General features: G+C 38.2%; 1 long non-coding RNA gene across 1 annotated transcript; it reads right to left on the bottom strand.

Annotated features, from left to right (window-relative positions):
- Positions 1 to 4,806: 4,806 nt before the first annotated feature.
- Positions 4,807 to 7,587, bottom strand: LOC136255907 (uncharacterized). The gene is made up of 4 exons (XR_010701201.1): positions 7,384 to 7,587; positions 5,175 to 5,275; positions 5,036 to 5,121; positions 4,807 to 4,989 (listed from the first exon to the last, which is right to left on the bottom strand). It is a non-coding gene; the product is annotated as an uncharacterized lncRNA (long non-coding RNA).
- Between the last annotated feature and the right edge of the window lie 10,572 nt (positions 7,588 to 18,159).

Raw genomic sequence — 18,159 nt, 5'->3', positions numbered from 1 at the left:
GAGACCGGACAAGAAGAACAAAGCTGTGATAGTCTACCAAGCTTAGAGTTAGGTCATTGGAGAGATACGTGCTAATTAGATTAACTCATTGTGACATTTTAGAGTGTGATTATGCTGTTTAGACACATTAATAGAGTTGTAAAGTATTTGCATGATGACAATTAAGTTGCGTATATATGTAAAACTGCATTCTAGTTCCTCTGAGTATAACACAGAGTAATACAGGCACAGCACCCAAAGTAGGCGATTATACAGTGCATATTGTTTATGACTTGCTTTGGTAGAATCCATAATATATAGCTAAAGGAGCAAGGGGTAGGTAGTAAAATGTATAGCTATATACGTAGGTGCCTCCTGTACAGACTAAATAAAACCAAGCCTACGGATCTGATTCAGAACCTTTCTCTGCATTCAGCCGCAGCCTAAACTTAAACACGTTAATTTTAATTCTTGCCATCTTATATGGAATTATCCTTCTATGCTACAATTAGATGTGTGCTGATTACATCACATCCTGTACCATATATAGTATGGCCTATAATACCTGGACTTGTCAAAGAGAAAGTTCACTGACTGCTGTGGTTCTAGAGTGCCAATTTGAGGTGTGCAGCAAACTGAACATAAAAAGTTACTGAAAATGTGAAGCTACTCTACCGGTATGTACTAGGGATAATTGGAACTAGTGACTGTACTGGTGAGGAGGATTCAGCTGTTGTTACCAGAGGACATCCTTTCTTTCTGAACTTTGACTATGATTGTCCTAGAACAGCAGTCAACTACTCATTCAACAAGGATAGTGTGGCCATTGATGGAGACAATGTCCAAGTTTTCTTAGATATGGACACAATCTTTTCCCTAGAGATCAAAGATTCAGATGCTGGAACATACACTTTAAAAGCACATGCAAGGCAGTAGCCTCTACAGAAAATCTGTCAGACTTTGTGGTAAGGGCTACATGTACATCTGTAGCAAGTCCATGTTACATGCCTATGTATATATATTTTATATAATGTTATACATTCTTTCCACAAGTTAATGACTATATGTATATGTACTAAGTTTGTATATGTATATGCCTAATAACAAGAGTAAACTCTTGTTAATATTCATAGCTACGTACCATGATGAGAGTAGCTCACAGAGTCACTTTATGTTAATGTTTATTTTATTGTGACAGACTACTTGCTTTTATTTATTTGCAGTTCTACCTTCAGTCACTGAAGTTGATCCAAGGACAGGTACACAATCCCCTGTGAAACTGCAAAATATGCACCTTGTATTTATGTGCATGAGTACGAACAGATAATTATGAATGTATATAGAGGCTATGGTGCATGCATCAATAATCATCTGTATGTATTATATGTTAAACTTGTTTCCTGGGAATATACCAGCTGTGCTGACTGCCTAGTATAATAAATAAATATAGGTGTGGTTGTGCAGTAGCAGAGGAAGTATATAGTTGAAGTGAGAGGAGGTTTCAAAGTGGTCAGTGGTTTGATTCTCACTGTAGCACTTTTTTTGTCTTTTACTGTGGGAACACATTTCTGTGAAGCACTTTGATGCCTATTAGAGTACTTTGTTCTACTAAATATTTCGAGGGGTAAAATTTTCGAGGTTGAGCAATATTGCTAAAAGTAAAATTTGCGGATTTGCAAACACTCCCAAAATGTATTAGACTACACGAAGGTCTAAATATTGCAAGGCTATGATTTCCACTAGTAACCCCCAATTAGCAAAATCGTCCTCCTCGAAATATTTAGGCTATATACAGTGGAATATATTGATCCAGGTTTTTATCACATTATGAAGATTGGTAGCAACGTGTCACAAATACGATAACATCACTGTACTGCTGGATGAGACATGTCGCGGCACAAATGACATGCTGCTAAAATTTTTTGGAGGGGCCTCCTTAAAACTTTAATTTGCATGGTATAATAAATGTGAAATTTCACTCCAACAATATTATTTGAGATAGCATTTCTGGTCAAGTTTCAAACTAAAAGCATTTCTCTGATTTCTCTCAGTTTAGATCATCAAATTTGGAAACATTAATGTGGCTGTGTGTGATAGACCCCTTATTGGAGGAAATGTAGATCCCAGGCTGTGTGGCTCCTTTCTGCACTTGCCTATATAAAATGAAGAATGTAAGCTTCCTAGAAATCAAGCCACCATTGGTTTGGATTGTTTGTGTTTCATATAGAATTTTGGTTCCCAGGTTCTGTGCAGTCTTTCCAACTGCATGTACATACACACTACGTACTTGATTGGTATGAGTTGTGTTAACTATCACATTCTATGTGTTACAATAATAAAGGCTTCTCATTGTAAATAAATAACAGTACTTACTGGTAATGCGTCAGTTTAGTGTGAGTTTTAGTAGTGTGTATGTGTATAGTGTGAAAGGTATCTGCAGTATACAACAGTCAACAGAAGAGAGAGATGAGTGGAATGGATTAGTCTGGGTCAGGAACCAACCAGGAGATAGATGATCAAGGTTCTGTTCTTCCAGGATATGTTCCTTACCTATCCTTGGTGTTCAAGACGATCGCTACAACAGTCATCTTACTACTGTCTGGCTGGGTGGTCTACACTATCAAAACCACAAGAAGTTTACACAAGCCTCATAATATATTTGTTGCCAACCTGCTGGTATCTGGTATGATAACTTCACTATCAGACTGCTTGATTTCCAGTACAATGATCGTCAGCTTTGCACTTGGTGTGGAGTCTTTTATTGGATGCTTTGTATTGAAGTTTCGACTGCTCCCTTTTTATGTCAACAATATGTCATTCGTGATAATAGCAGCTGATAAGGTGGTAGCAATAAGATTTCCTTTCAAGCACAAAAGAATGATGACATCTCGTGTTGTAGCTGCTGTTATCAGTGGAGCATGGCTGATAGCCATCATACCTACTGCTTACACGATCATCTTTGATGTGGATGGTGTCACTGATGTACCACAATAAGGTGCCTGCTTGTTTGAGGGAAATGCCTTTGTTGAAGCAGTGGTCATTTTCATAATTCCAATGGTAGTGGCATCTATCCTTACCATACTCCTCAATGTTCGGTTAGCAATAAAAGCTTTTCAGGTTCACAGGCTAATCGAAAGGGAAACCAGATTAGCAGGAGTCAACAGCCAGTCTACAAATCTTTCTGTTTTGAGGAAGAAACTATGCACCATCAAGCGAAACAGGAAACCAATCATAACGCTATTTGTGGTCATCTTGGGTAGTGTATCCATCCCTCTGCTGTTTACACCATTTCTCATTTTGGGAAGATTTCTGGTTGGCTCACAGGTGTATCTAGAGTTTACAGAGTATGTCATGGTTCCAAACATTGGGTTTGTAATAAGATTTTTCCAACCACTCGTATACGGGTTGTATTTCAAACAAGTTCGTGAGCAGATGATGAGGTGTTTGAAGAGACTGAACAAAGTCAACTCAGTTGCCCCACAACCATGAAGGGCTGGATGATGTGACTGACACAACATATTATATCCTATTATGAACTTGTGCTGTGTGTTTTAACTATTGCTTCATAATTACAATGTACATTAATTTTATTATCTGAAGTGTATCGCTGTTAGGTTCTTTAATATAAAAAAAGCATGTATAAAGAAACCTGAGTAGTGAAAGTTGGTATATAGTTGAAAGTTGGTACATCCTGTTGAGTTCCAAAATGATGGGAAGCATGCAGGTACTCCTGAACCTTCAGAATTGCTGTAGCTAAGCTAAGACAACTGTAGTAATATTTGTATGCTTATACGTTTACCACACAGGTGTAAACAGTGTGCATGGTTCTAGTATTACTTGTCCTATTAGGGTTAATAATGTGGTAAGAAGAAAAGCAGAAAAGACAATGCTGAAACAGCTACCGAGTGAGAGAATAAAGGTACGACACGAAAGGTAGTGAGAAAAACTAGCATGAAAAAAACACATACAGTTATCAAGTTGTTGAAGGATAATAAATTTGCAACCAAAAGTTTTGGCAAAAGGTAAAAAACCAAAAAAATCCGCAATACAGCTGGGATTTGATCTTGCACTCTATATACCAGTTTCAACCTTCACACTCTACCACATCGACTACATTAACTTGCAATTGTGGTTACAGTGTCTCTAAAAAGTGTTTGCATGCTTAAGTTGAATGGAATATGTATTTATTTGTGGTTTTCATAGGACAATTCGAGCAAGTTTTGTTCTACACCGGACCCTTACATTTAACACACTGCAAATGACAAACAGTAGTAGTTAGGAGCTTCATTTAAAAGTAAGATGATTCTTAGAGAATGAGCGCTTTGTTTGGCACAAACCATGTTTCAATATGTGCATCATCAGCTGGCAAGAAAATTGTTGAATGCCAAAGGAATGCAGCCAGACAGACAGACGGATAGCTTTTCAGCTTTATAGATATAGATTGTAACTTGAAAGCAGTGTAAGCTATGGACCTACTGACAGCAACAATAGAATAAAAGCATTGATCTGGAACCTTAAGTCTGTGGATTTTGAATTGTGTAAGTGATACAGAGAAAATATAGATACACACTACATAGACCAAATACTGTAATAGTTGAAGAGATTATTTGTTATGACAAGAACAAATTTAGCCAATATTTGCTGTAGTTTTGCATTTATAGTTTTACAGAACCTATTGTAACAACACAAACATCATACATTTTGACCTGGTTATTACTACTGTGGTGATGGTAACAAACACCTACACCCAGCAGCTTCCATTTTATCCATAGAATGTTACTGGGAACTATTGCATTGTACCATGCATGCACACACAACATCCAACAAAATTGAATATGGCTTCACTTGAAAATATGATACAAAAAGGTATAGTTTTGAATTGCTGTATCTTACGTGTACAGGTACGTATATATACATACAGAAACACATTTAGCACAAGTTGATATACAATGTATCATCTCTGGCAACCATGACACATTCGGATAGAGTAGACAATGATAACTCATGAACCTGTACACTGATATACTCCCACAAATTCAGGGAATTGTGAACATACCTTGTTGGGTCATCTTCGATCAGTGGTGTAAGAGGGATACTGTGGCCATATGTTGGTTCCTGTGAAGCTTTGTAGCTAATGGTGATCTGAAAAGGAACCAGCAAAGTATTAATATTGTATAGGATAGTTACACACTGACGTAATTTAATAATTTCTGTTTAGTGGTGGCCTTGGCTTTGTAGTTATCATATTGGTTAAACAAGAGATCACTATTGGTAACGTTGTAGCCCAGTAAAATACCTGCAGTAGCATATTACAAAGAAAAGTAAGTATGAGTATACCAATATACAGTATGCATACATGTGTATTAGGAATTTTAAGTAGGGATCATAGAAACAAGTGTAGGAATTCTACAAATAATAGTAGTGTATGAATCATTTAAAGTGCTTAAACAAGGAAGAACATCACATAAAGTACAAATTCTCAATCTCTTTACATGAGCCCCTACTGTACAATCTAGCATAGTGATAATAGATGATCAGGTGATTAAAAGTCCTAATTATAGTCTGTTTGTGTTCACCTGAGCCCTCGTTTCTTGTTAATAATTCTTGTTACAAGGGCCAGCTGCTCAAACATTTAGTAGTGCTGTGAAGCCCTTCAAACGCTGGAACTATTTATCAAAAAAGCGCTTTGATACGGACAAGAGCAAGTGAGTTATGAGGCTTTAAAAATATCCCATACATTTAGTATGGATGATTCAGGCACGTAAACATGTTTACAATATACTGTAACATGTAATATACTGTAACATGTTTGCACTGTAACATGCTTGTTCCAGTACAAATCCATTGGGAGTGAACACATGTTCACCTCTTTGATATTACTATATTTGGCGGGGGCTCAGGTGAATGCGTACTGACTACAGTAGAGCAGCTAAGTGGAAAATTGTTCACTTTTGGTAAAAGCTCCAAATTTGGTAAAATATTTGCTTAATTTGTACAGTGCCATAAAACTACCAATCACATCACAAACAAAGGATACAACCAATAAACCAACACAAAATGTAGGTGGAAGCCATAAAAGCACTAACAGTAAATAACTAAAAGGACTTGGAATTTGTGTCCTTTGTACTGTTTAATGCAAGATAGATTAGTGGCTGTACAAAGACAGTCGTTAAGAATCAGTTACAGTGTAGGCAGACAAAGAAGACGGAAAAACCTGTTGTGGTAGTTGGAAGTGATGATGTGAAATCCAAGGTGGCGGCCAAGAAATGGCTGTGATGGTAGGTTAATGGTGAAATTTTTAATAACGACAATTCAGGTGAATTTTGTGCCAAGACCAAGCGGCACCAAAATTCATTTGAATTGTCGTTATTAAAATTTTTACTATTAACCTACCATCACAGCCATATCTTGGCCGCCACCTTGGATTTCACATCTTTTTTCACCATAGCATTTTTGAGGGCTGTACTCTTTTTTTACAGCTTGGCTGTTTTGGATTAGATTATATCAACCCCTACTTCCTACTGAAATTTTTAATTTTTTAAATAGCTAGTTTCAGTAGCATCCAGCCAAATGCAGTGGTGTACAGCATCAATTACCGACAGTTGACGTCATTTATCATCCACTCTTTAACTTTTGTACATCAAATATTGTCTCCAGTTTGAGGTATTTGGCATTCCCTCACAATTCAAACTAAATATTGCCAATAGTACAAAATAGTCTACCAGTATTAATTGTAATTTCACCAAAATTTCAAGGAAGTCTTATGCGAGATTTTCGAAGTATTTAATACTTTTTTAAACAGCACTACCATTTCTTTAAGTACGTTACAAAGGTCAGCACAGCTACTTTGCTTCCTGTCGTACAGCGATGCAACCAAAGACGTACATGCTCTTCATTAATAGCCAACAACTTCTATCCACTGTGTATGTGGTTCGCTCCTGAGCAGTGTAACATATCTTCAACACTTCACAGCATGTGACCAACCTCTAGACCTCTAAAAACCATAGTCAATGGTGAAATAAACACTCTTCCAGATTACCCTTGACTTAGTATTCAGAGTTATTTCCTCCTAGATACTGTATCTCTACATTGTTCTTTTTTCACCATAGCCTTTTTGAGGGCCGCACTCTTTTTTTACAGCTTGGCTGCTTTGGATTAGATTTCACTTCTTTTTGTATTTGTATACCCCTATGGCCGGCTTTGGGTCTTTTTTAACCTATCTTTTTTTACCACAGGAAGAAGAAAAGATGAAGCAGATGTTAAATACTTTAAATTTTATCATTAAATGTACAAAGTGAGCCGTGGTTAATTCATATGATATATACCATGTTTCTAAATTAATCCACACCTTATTACTTACTAACAACCCATATGCATACAAACCAACTTAAAGTATATACTTACACTTAATTTGCCATAGTTTGGCATGGTAGACACGCTGGAAATGTTTCTCTCACAATTCAGCTCTCACAATGAAGAATCAAATTGATTGTGGGACTTAGTAAACATATCTCCGTATATCGCCAGGACTTGTCCGTTCATATCAACAAACGTAGGAGCAACGTTACGTGCTGCCGCCCATCATCGAAGTCGCTAGGTATGGGTATAAAATGAGTCCAGTGGTTGGACTCTTACTGGCTGGGGTGATTGATCGCCTAGCGTGACGTAGGCTATTAGCCTGAGTCATCTGGGTGATTAGTCATGCTAGCTTGGGCATCGTTCGCCCAGGGGCGTAGCTAGCCAGAAGGTGATGGAGGGGCAGGCATGCCCCCACGAAACACTTATAATCATTTATGATTGCAAGAAAAGGCTAATGACCCAATGGTGGGCTAGCCAACATATGGTGTTGTATTATTACAGCTTAAATAACTAGCTACGTAACTATTTCAGTACTGACTGCTTCCAATCGAGGTAGCTATATTCGTCGAGCATCATCGCACGTGTCACAACTGTACTCCAACAAATTCATCCAGTCCAGTAGAGCTAATACTTTAGTGCAAGTACAAGTTACTTTACGTTAGCCACAGCCTGTGCTGCAGTCCTAGCACACTGCTGACAGGATGACGTATTCACTCACTTCACTCGGCGAAATTCAAATGCCATGTGTTGCACGAAATCCCACCTGTCTTGCTAGCAGAACTTGTAAGCTTGACTGATCCACCTGACTGACTAACACAGTAAAAACAGACTGCACTGCCGTACGTACAAAGGTCCAGTGTGATCGATTCGATAAAATAAACTTGGTAGTTACATTTATTTAGCTAACACTTTATCACCTCGTAGGCAGCAGGTTCGTAGCATCATCTGGTCTCCTTTGTCACTTGTGAGTTGTGACTCCTGCTGCGGAGAAGCGGGTCACTCTTTTTAGATTCAAAAATGTTCTATCACGCGAGTAATCTAGGCTAAATATAGAAGTATGTCTCTAATATTTTCGTTCGATGGATTCACGAGCGAGTTGAATGTTATGTGTGCGCATTCACTAGCAACCCCTGGTGATACCGCGTAGTAGTATACATAATTTACAGTCATTGGCGTGTCAGTTTAATACTGGTAAACTTGTGACGAAGGTTTTAAAAAAATCATTTAGTGATGGGGGGGCAAATGCCCCCCCTTAGCTACGCCTCTGCGTTCGCCCGCCAACGTCTGGCTATCAGCCCGTAATCGTGACACAGTAATGTATCAGGTGACATCCCAGGTGAGTATATATATACTTACCTGGGTGAGTATCAAACAGTATGGTAGTACTGTTTAAGTAGGGTTTGCATCATGTTTCTCACTCAATTATGAATCATGTAGACCAAAATAATATCCTCAATAATTGCCAACACGGTTTTAGGCCTAAGTACTCATGTCAATCCCAACTAGTAATGCTAACAGAGGAAATCTTAAAGGTAATGGACCAACAGAAACAAATAGATCTAATTTTATTAGATTTCTCAAAAGCTTTTGACTCAGTTCCTCATAAACGATTATTACAGAAACTATCACACTATGGAATACAAGGAGACCTTCATCAATGGATTAAGGCTTGGCTAACACAACGCAAACAAAGAGTAGTGCTAAATAATGTAACTTCCAGGTTTGTTCCAGTAAAGTCAGGTGTCCCACAAGGCACTGTACTTGGGCCATTAATGTTCCTACTTTACATCAATGACATATCTACAAATATCAACTCCTCGATTCGTCTCTTTGCCGATGACTGTATTATTTACAGAATTATTGATTCAGAAGAAGACAATAGTATCCTACAACAAGATCTAAATAAAGTCTTCCACTGGGCTAAAACTTGGCAAATGAAACTAAATGTTGAAAAGTGTGTTTTTCTACGTTGTTCAAGAAGCAAAACTCCCATGCTCACCACCTACAGCATTGACAATAAAGCTCTGGAACTGAAGAGTCAGCATCCATATCTAGGGGTCATATTCCACCAATCAATGTCTTGGTCCCACCACATCGATCATCTTTGCGGCAAAGCAACTAAAAGTCTCAACTTTCTTAAACGTAATATAAGTAAATGCTCCAAAGAAGTTAAGATAACAGCCTATTTAACATCAATACGTCCTCTGCTGGAATATGCTAGTTGTGTCTGGGACCCTCACCAGCTATACTTAATTAATACTTTAGAGAAGGTACAACGTCGTGCTGCAAGATGGGTAGCATCGGATTACAATCCAATGAGTAGTGTCACTTACCTGTTGGATCAACTGCATTGGAAGAGCCTACAGAGCAGAAGATGTATTGATCGTTTGAACTTACTATATAGAGTATTACATCACGCTTTGCCATCTATCCAGCTCCCTGAGTATTTCAAGCCTACTTCATATCCAACTAGATTGCATCACCAATACAGATATATAATTCCTCCAACTAGAACACTTGCTTACCAACAGAGTTACTTTCCAGGAACTATCAAGCAATGGAATAACCTCCCTAATCACATCATCGATACAGAGTCACTAGAACAGTTTAATAATTGTATTTTTGGACTAGATTTGTTGTAATTAACCCCCTTTTTGTTTTGAGGGTCCCCCCCCCTCCTGGATGTAACCAGCACTGAGTGCTGTCTTTCCAGTATCTAATCATAATCATAATCATAATCAAATCTGACGCGTGCCGCCAAAAATACCACCCTTAAAAACCAGCTTAGAAACTTCTTACGCGACAAAAATCACTTTTATGGAATCAAGACACACGGTAGTGTGTCGTGCGGCCCAAGTAGCCGGCGTGCCACACCGTGAGTATAATTACAGGAAGAAAGTAAAAGCGATTTTCACACCTTTGTAGCTCCGTGATTCCTTATCCGATTGAAACCAAAGTTGCTATAGAAGTGCCGGCTAGGTCGGGGAGTCCACATTCCAAATCTGAAGAAAATCGCTCCAGCCATTTCCGAGATACGAGCGGCCAAAGTTTGGGTTATTTTTCTTCGTTTTTTTCTTCTTCTACTTCTTTTTGCACACTTTGCAAAATCCGCCATAAAACGCGAATTCGTGCTCCAATCGGGCTGAAATTTGGTACACTTAAAGGGCTCATTAAAGCGAATCTCAGTACCAAGTTTGGTAGGAATCCGATGAACATTCACGTAGTTATGACCAATTATTTGCGTAAAATAAGGTCGAAGGTCTCTCACGCCCACAGGGTAAACCGCTTGAAGGAATGAGCTGAAAATTGCTATGTAGATGGAGTAACTAACGTAAGAGTGCCTTTTTGTTGTTTGAAAGGAGAATAAACGTCTTAATGATTAAGACAAAATATACATTACAAGCATACAGGGGCCTAGACACAGGGGTACCATGTGCTGATGGATCAGTACAGGAGCCCTGGCAAGACTTACATTAACTAAAGGTAAATTAAATTACAATACACAAAAAAAAACAAAAAAAAAACTATATCTACATATATGTAATACTTAAAGTTTACCTAAGGTGGTCTAAAAGATCCCAGCCCGGGGAGGCTCTAGAATTAAAAATTCTGTAAGAACAGGCCTAGGACACAGCAATGCGAGCTGCCTGCTCAAACAAGGATCTTATGGTTTTCTTTGGCACTTCACAAGCAGTAGCCATTTGAGCAATTGTTTCTGGCAAAAAGTGGCCTAAACAACCAATTTCAATTGGAACAAGATTGACAGTTAACCCAGAAAGCTGGAGGTCATATTGCAAGGAGCTATATCGATCTTCCTTTCTAGCTCTAGCAGCAAGAAGATGTCCAGTTAAAGGCCATCGATAAATGACACAAAACCCAACCTGTGTCACAAGTACGCGATTGACTTCTATGAAAAAAAAAACTATTAGTTTTCACGCCTACCAGGCAAACCACTTAGAGCAGTGAGCTGAAAATCGGTGTGTAGCTGGAATAATTATCATAGAAATTCCTTGCAGTAGTACAGAAGAATCGGATTATAAACCACTGAGTTATGATTCCAAAGCCAACTACGTGTAGCATATGCGAGATCGAGATACTCTAATAGAACAGTCACTCTAATAGAACATTCAGCTACGTATATAACTTACTCCATTACAGAATTATATGACATTGCAAGTTATTCTGTAGGGAGTTCAGCTACAAACAGTTAATCTTATAGACAATTCAGCTACAAGCAAGTCACCCTGTAGAGAGTTCAGCTACAAATATGTTGCTGTAGAGATTCAGAACATTATAAGTCACACTGAAGAGAATTCAGCTATAAACAAGTCACCTTGTAGAGACAACAAGTCACTCTGTAGAGAATTCAGCTACAAACAATTCACTGCGTAAAGGGTTCAGCTACAAAATAGCTACCCAGCAGAGAGTTCATCTAGATCAGCTACAAACAAGTTACTTTATGCAATGTTCAGTTACAAGTAAGTCACTCTGTAGAGACTTCAGCTACAAACAAGTCACTCTGTAGTACAAACAAGTCACCGTGTAGCTGGAGAGTTCAGCAACCAATCAAAAAAACCACTCTGTGGAGAGTTCAGCTATACAAACATGTTATAACTCTATAGAGAAAGTTATAACTCTATAGAGAGATCAGCTAGAAACAATTAGTCATCCAGTAGAGAGATCAGCTACAAGTCATCACCTTATAGAGAGTTTAGTTACAAAGGAACCACCATGTAGAGAGTTCAGCTGCAAACATATCATCCTGTAGAGAGTGCAGCTATGAACAGATCACCCTGTAGAGAGTTCAGCTAGAAAAAGTCATCCTGTAGAGAAATCAGCTAGAAGGATCACCTTGTAGAGAGTTCAACTACAAACAAATCACTCTGCAGATAGTTCAGCTACAAACAAGTCACCGTATATAGAGAGATCAGCTAGAAGAAGTTACCTTGTACAGAGCTCAGCTACAAAGAAGCCATCATATAAAGAGTTCAGCTGCAAACAAATCATCCTGTAGAAAGTTCAGCTGCGAACAGATCACCCTGTAGAGATATCAGCTAGAAACAAGTCACCCCATAGAGAGAACAGCTACAAAGACACCATCCTGTAGAGAGTTCTATTACAAACAGATAACCCTATAGAGAGTTCAGCTACAAACAATTCACCCTGTAGAGAGAGAGCTCCTAGAAGATGTTACCTTGTAGATAGTTCAGCTACAAACAACAAACCACCCTGTAGAAAGATCAGCTAGAAGAAGTCACCTTGTAGAGAGTTAAGTTACAAACAAACCACCACGTAGAGAGTTCAGCTAGAAGAAGTTACCTTGTAGAGAGTTCAGCTACAAAGAAATCATTCTGTAAAGAGCTCAGCCGCAAACAAATCACCTGTACAGAATTCAGCTACAATCAAATCACCCTGTAGAAAGATCAGCTAGAAGGAGTTACCTTATAGAGAGTTCCGTTACAAAGAAACCACCATGTAGAGAATTCAGCTACAAACAAACTACCACGTACAGAGTTCAGCCAGACGAAGTTACCTTGTAGAGAGTTCAGCTACCAAGAAACCATTCTTTAAAGAGCTCAGCTGCAAACAAATCACCTATATACAGAATTCAGCTACAAACAAATCACCCTGTAGAGAGATCAGCTAGAAGAAGTTATCTTGTAGATAGTTCAGCTACAAATAAATCTCCCTGTAGAGAGATTAGCTAGAAGATGTTACCTTGTAGATAGTTCATCTACAAACAAATCACCCTGTAGAAAGATCAGCTAGAAGAAGTCACCTTGTGGAGAGTTCAGCTACACACAAACCACCATGTAGAGAGTTCAGCTAGAAGAAGTTACCTTGTATTAGGGAGTTCAGCTACAAAGAAACCATCATGTAGAGAGTTCAGCTGCAAACAATTCACCTGTAGAGAGTTCAGCTACAAACAAATCTCCCTGTAGAGAGATCAGCTAGAAGAAGTTATCTTGTAGAGAGTTCAGCTACAAACAAATCACCCTGTAGAAAGATCAGCTAGAAGAAATCACCTTGTAGAGAGTTTAGTTACAACTAAACCACCATGTAGAGAGTTCAGCTATAAACTATACCTTGTAGAGACATCAGCTAGAAGAAATTACCTTGTAGAGAGTTCAGCTACAAAGAAACCATTCTGTAAAGAACTCAGCTGCAAACACATCACCTGTACAAAATTCAGGTACAAACAAATAACCCTGTAGAAAGATCAGCTAGAAGAAGTTACCTTGTAGAGAGTTCAGTTACAAAGAAAACACCATGTAGAGAATTCAGCTACAAACAAATCACCCTGTAGAGAGATGAGCTAGAGGAAATTACCTTGTAGAGAGTTCAGCTACAAAGAAACCACCATGTAGAGAGTTCAGCTGCAAAGAAATCACCCTGTAGAAAATTCAGCCACAAACAAATTGCCCTATAGAAAGATCAGTTAGAAGAAGTTACCTTGTAGAGAGTTCAGCTACAAAGAAACTATTCTGTAAAGAGTTCAGCTACAAACAAATCACCCTGTAGAAAGATCAGCTAGAAGAAGTCACCTTGTAGAGAGTTCAGCTACAAACAAACCACCATGTAGAGAGTTCAGCTAGAAGAAGTTACCTTGTAGAGAGTTCAGTTACAAAGAAACCATTCTGTAAAGAGCTCAGCTGCAAACAAATCACCTGTACAGAATTTAGCTACAAATAAATCACCCTGTAGAGAGATCAGCTAGAAGAAATTACCTTGTAGAGAGTTCAGCTACAAAGAAACTATTCTGTAAAGAGTTCAGCTGCAAACAAATCACCTGTACAGAATTCAGCTACAAACAAATCTCCCTGTAGAGAGATCAGCTAGAAGAAGTAATCTTGTAGATAGTTCAGCTACAAACAAATCACCCTGTAGAGAGATCAGCTAGAAGATGTTACCTTGTAGATAGTTCAGCTACAAACAAATCACCCTGTAGAAAGATCAGCTAGAAGAAGTCACCTTGTAGAGAATTCAGCTACAAACAAACCACCATGTAGAGAGTTCAGCTAGAAGAAGTTACCTTGTAGAGAGTTCAACTACAAAGAAACCATTCTGTAAAGAGCTCAGCTGCAAACAAATCACCTGTACAGAATTCAGCTACAAACAAATCACCCTGTAGAGAGATCAGCTAGAAGAAATTACCTTGTAGAGAGGTCAGCTACAAATAAATCACCCTGTAGAGAGATCAGCTAGAAGATGTTACCTTGTAGATAGTTCAGCTACAAACAAATCACCATGTAGAAAGATCAGCTAGAAGAAGTCACCTTGTAGAGAGTTCAGCTACAAACAAACCACCATGTAGAGAGTTCAGCTAGAAGAAGTTACCTTGTAGAGAGTTCAGCTACAAAGAAACCATTCTGTAAAGATCTCAGCTGCAAACAAATCACCTGTACAGAATTCAGCTACAAACAAATCACCCAGTAGAGAGATCAGCTAGAAGAAATTACCTTGTAGAGAGTTCAGCTACAAACAATTCACCCTGTAGAGAGAGCAGCTAGAAGATGTCACCTTGTAGAGTGTTCAGTTACAAAGAAACCACCATGGAGAGTTCTGTAATAAATATATGTATTATATATATAATTTGTACATTTACTGATAAAATCAGAAATATTTAAAGTACATCTTCTTCATCTTTTCTTCTTCCTATGGTAAAGACAAAAAGATAGGTTAAAAAAGTCCCAAAGATACAAATACAAAAAGAAGTGAAATCTAATCCAAAACAGCCAAGCTGTAAAAAAAGAGTGCGGCTCTCAAAAAGGCTATGGTGAAAAAAGATGTGAAATCCAAGGTGGCGGCCAAGAAATGGCTGTGATGGTAGGTTAATGGTAAAAATTTTAATAATGACAATTCAAGTAAATTTTGTGAAGTGGCACAAAAATTCACCTGAATTGTCGTTATTAAAATTTTTACATTAACCTACCATCACAGCCATTTCTTGGCCGCCACCTTGGATTTCACATCTTTTTTCACCATAGCGTTTTTGAGGGCCGCACTCTTTTTTTACAGCTTGGCTGTTTTGGATTAGATAATATTAGTCCATCTAACATCAAATGTAGCGTTAAAAACAAGAAAACACTTACTGGCGGTCGGATATAGAATTTTTAAAAAGTCGTCAAAACTCGAAATTTCGTCTCACTCACTCACTCACTGACCACAGTCGCAAGCCTAGAGCCCAAATGAAGCAGCGCACGGTCACCATTTTACGCCACAACAACAAACTCACCAGTGGGATGTGCCTTTTGGGGTTCCGACGAGTGTGCGCCCTGTGCGCTTTGTCTTTTCTTTTATCTTCAATCAGGCTGTTTGTCTTCTACTTCATCCAACGAAACCATACCGAGGCATTAATTTTCCATATCAACACTTTCTTTAAGCAGCATAATAGACGCCACGAAATTATTTAAGGTGCTTAGACTACGCTACTGTACGGAGGTACCAGTACTCCACGATAGGTAACAAGGTCACGCCTATTCTTTATTCTACGTATTATCGATCTATCGATTGAGACCACGATGACCATGCCCCTTTTACGCTAGCTGTATTTGTGACCACACACCCTCAAGTTGGCTGATTATAGATACTCTAGTCTGATAATCGAGCGAAACCACAATGACCACACCCCTTTTGGGGGCAAGCACAACTTCGCAAGCTGACTATTATTATTGATTGTTGTGCAGACCTCAAAAGAGTATGGTATACAAAAAAGGGTACAATTGCTACTGTCAATTACAAAAGAAAAACAAACTTATATAATTATACAATATTTACTATACACAAGACCATATAATTATTATACACATTGATAAATTATTAAACAGTTACTAGTCCAGCTAGGCTGTGCTTGAATTGGTCAATCTCTGTTAAATCAATCACGTGTTGGGGTAAGGAATTCCAAATATTGATTGCAGAGGGGAAAAAGGAACAGTCAATTCTAGTCATTGGGGTTAAAAATCTCTTATCATGGCCTCTGGTGTGATGTAGGTTAGGATTAGGAAAAAGGAAATCATTAGCATTAATATCGATTTGGTGAAATATAATTTTTAAATAACATTGTAGCCTTCTGTTCATTTCTGCATCTGGCTAAGGTGGGCCAATTAAGGTTAGATAGCATTTCAGTGACACTGGAATATCTAGAATAGTCGTTAAATGCAAACCGTGCTGCTCGTATTTGGACATTTTCTATGGCATCAATGTCTCTTCGTGTGTGGGGTGACCAGACTGTGGCTGCATATTCTAAGATAGGTTTAATCAGGGCTTTGTAGCAGTTACTTTTGACTTGGAGAGGACACTTGCTCAAGTTACGTTGCAAAAAGCATTTGGTGTTATTGGCCTTTTTAGTAATTTGTTTAATGTGTTCTGACCAGGATAAGTTTTTGTCGATAGTTACACCTAGATACTTAGCATGTGTTACCTCCTTTATAGTTTTACTTTGCAGTGTATATTGAGCTAATATTGGATGCTTCTTGTTAGTGATTCTAAGAAATTCACATTTTTGTAAGTTGAATGACTCTTTCCAGTCAGCTGCCCATTGTTCTAAAGTGTTAAGATCCTGTTGTAATCTGTGACAGTCATCTTGGGAATAAATCGTAGTATACAATAACACGTCATCAGCATAAAGTATTAGCTTGGATGTAATTCTGTTAGGAAGGTCATTAATGAAGCAAAGGAACAATAGGGGAGCGAGGAATGTCCCCTGAGGAACACCAGATGATACTCCAGTCAGGTCACTTTGTTGACCGTGACTAGAGATACTCTAATACAGCAGTCACCCTAATAAAACAGTCACATGTTTATAGCTAGCTGTATATGCTTTAACAAAAAAACTAAACAAACTAGTATATTAAAAATTATGAATTTAAAAAGGAAGTAGGGTTTCAAGCTATAAAAAGTAGTGAAACAAGAGATGAACAATGGTAGCTATTACAGCATAGCTCAGTGTCAAATCCCTACTTTGGCATGGTATAACAATTATTTTGTGTTCAATGCCAAAGTAGGGATTAGACACTGAGCTATGCTGTAATAGCTACCATTGTTCATCTCTTGTTTCACTACTTTTTATAGCTTGAAACCCTACTTTCTTTTAAAATTCATAATTGTTAATATACTAGTATAAATACTCACCTACACCAAGTTGGATTTTGTGTTATAACTCCGTGGCTTTAAGTCTGAATCTTCTACACCATTGAAGAGCCTTTCTAAAATGATTACTCCATCTGTACAGCGATTTTCAAAGCATTACCCCCAAGCGTTTTTTCTGGTAGGCATGGCAAGTAGTCATTTTTTTATTAGCTAATCTCGATTGCATAATTGTTACACACTGTTAGTTTTTTCGTTATATCTTCCTGGTTTTTAGCTCAAACCACAAAATGTTTGAGATTCAATAGTTAACCTATTCACCCAACGATTTTCAACTTCTTCCCATAAGCGGTTTACCCTGTAGGCGTGACAACATATTGGTGTTATTATTCGTGAATAATCGCTAATAACTCTTTGCCTATTTATCGTATTTCAGCCAAAGTTGGTACCAAGATGCACCTGTATACCCCCTTTCTGTGTGCCAAATTTCAAGGCAATCAGATATGGCGTTCGCGTTTTATAGCAGTTTTTGCAAGTGTGTGAAAAGAGGAAGAAAAATAAGATGAAGAAGAAAAAAACAACCAAGAAACCAAGCCAATTTTTGAAGTCGCATATCTCGGGAACACTTGAAGCAATTTCACTCAAATTTGGAATGTGGAGTACTGAAGTTGGCGGGCGTGTCCACTGCAAACATCATCTTGTTTCATCAAGGAAGCACAGAGCTACGGAGGTGCA

The sequence above is a fragment of the Dysidea avara genome, chromosome 1 (genome assembly GCF_963678975.1).
Source record: "Dysidea avara chromosome 1, odDysAvar1.4, whole genome shotgun sequence".
NCBI classification, from domain to species: Eukaryota; Metazoa; Porifera; class Demospongiae; order Dictyoceratida; family Dysideidae; genus Dysidea; species Dysidea avara.
The sequence above is the reverse complement of the archived record's forward strand: the minus strand, read 5'-3'. Positions and strand labels throughout refer to the sequence as shown.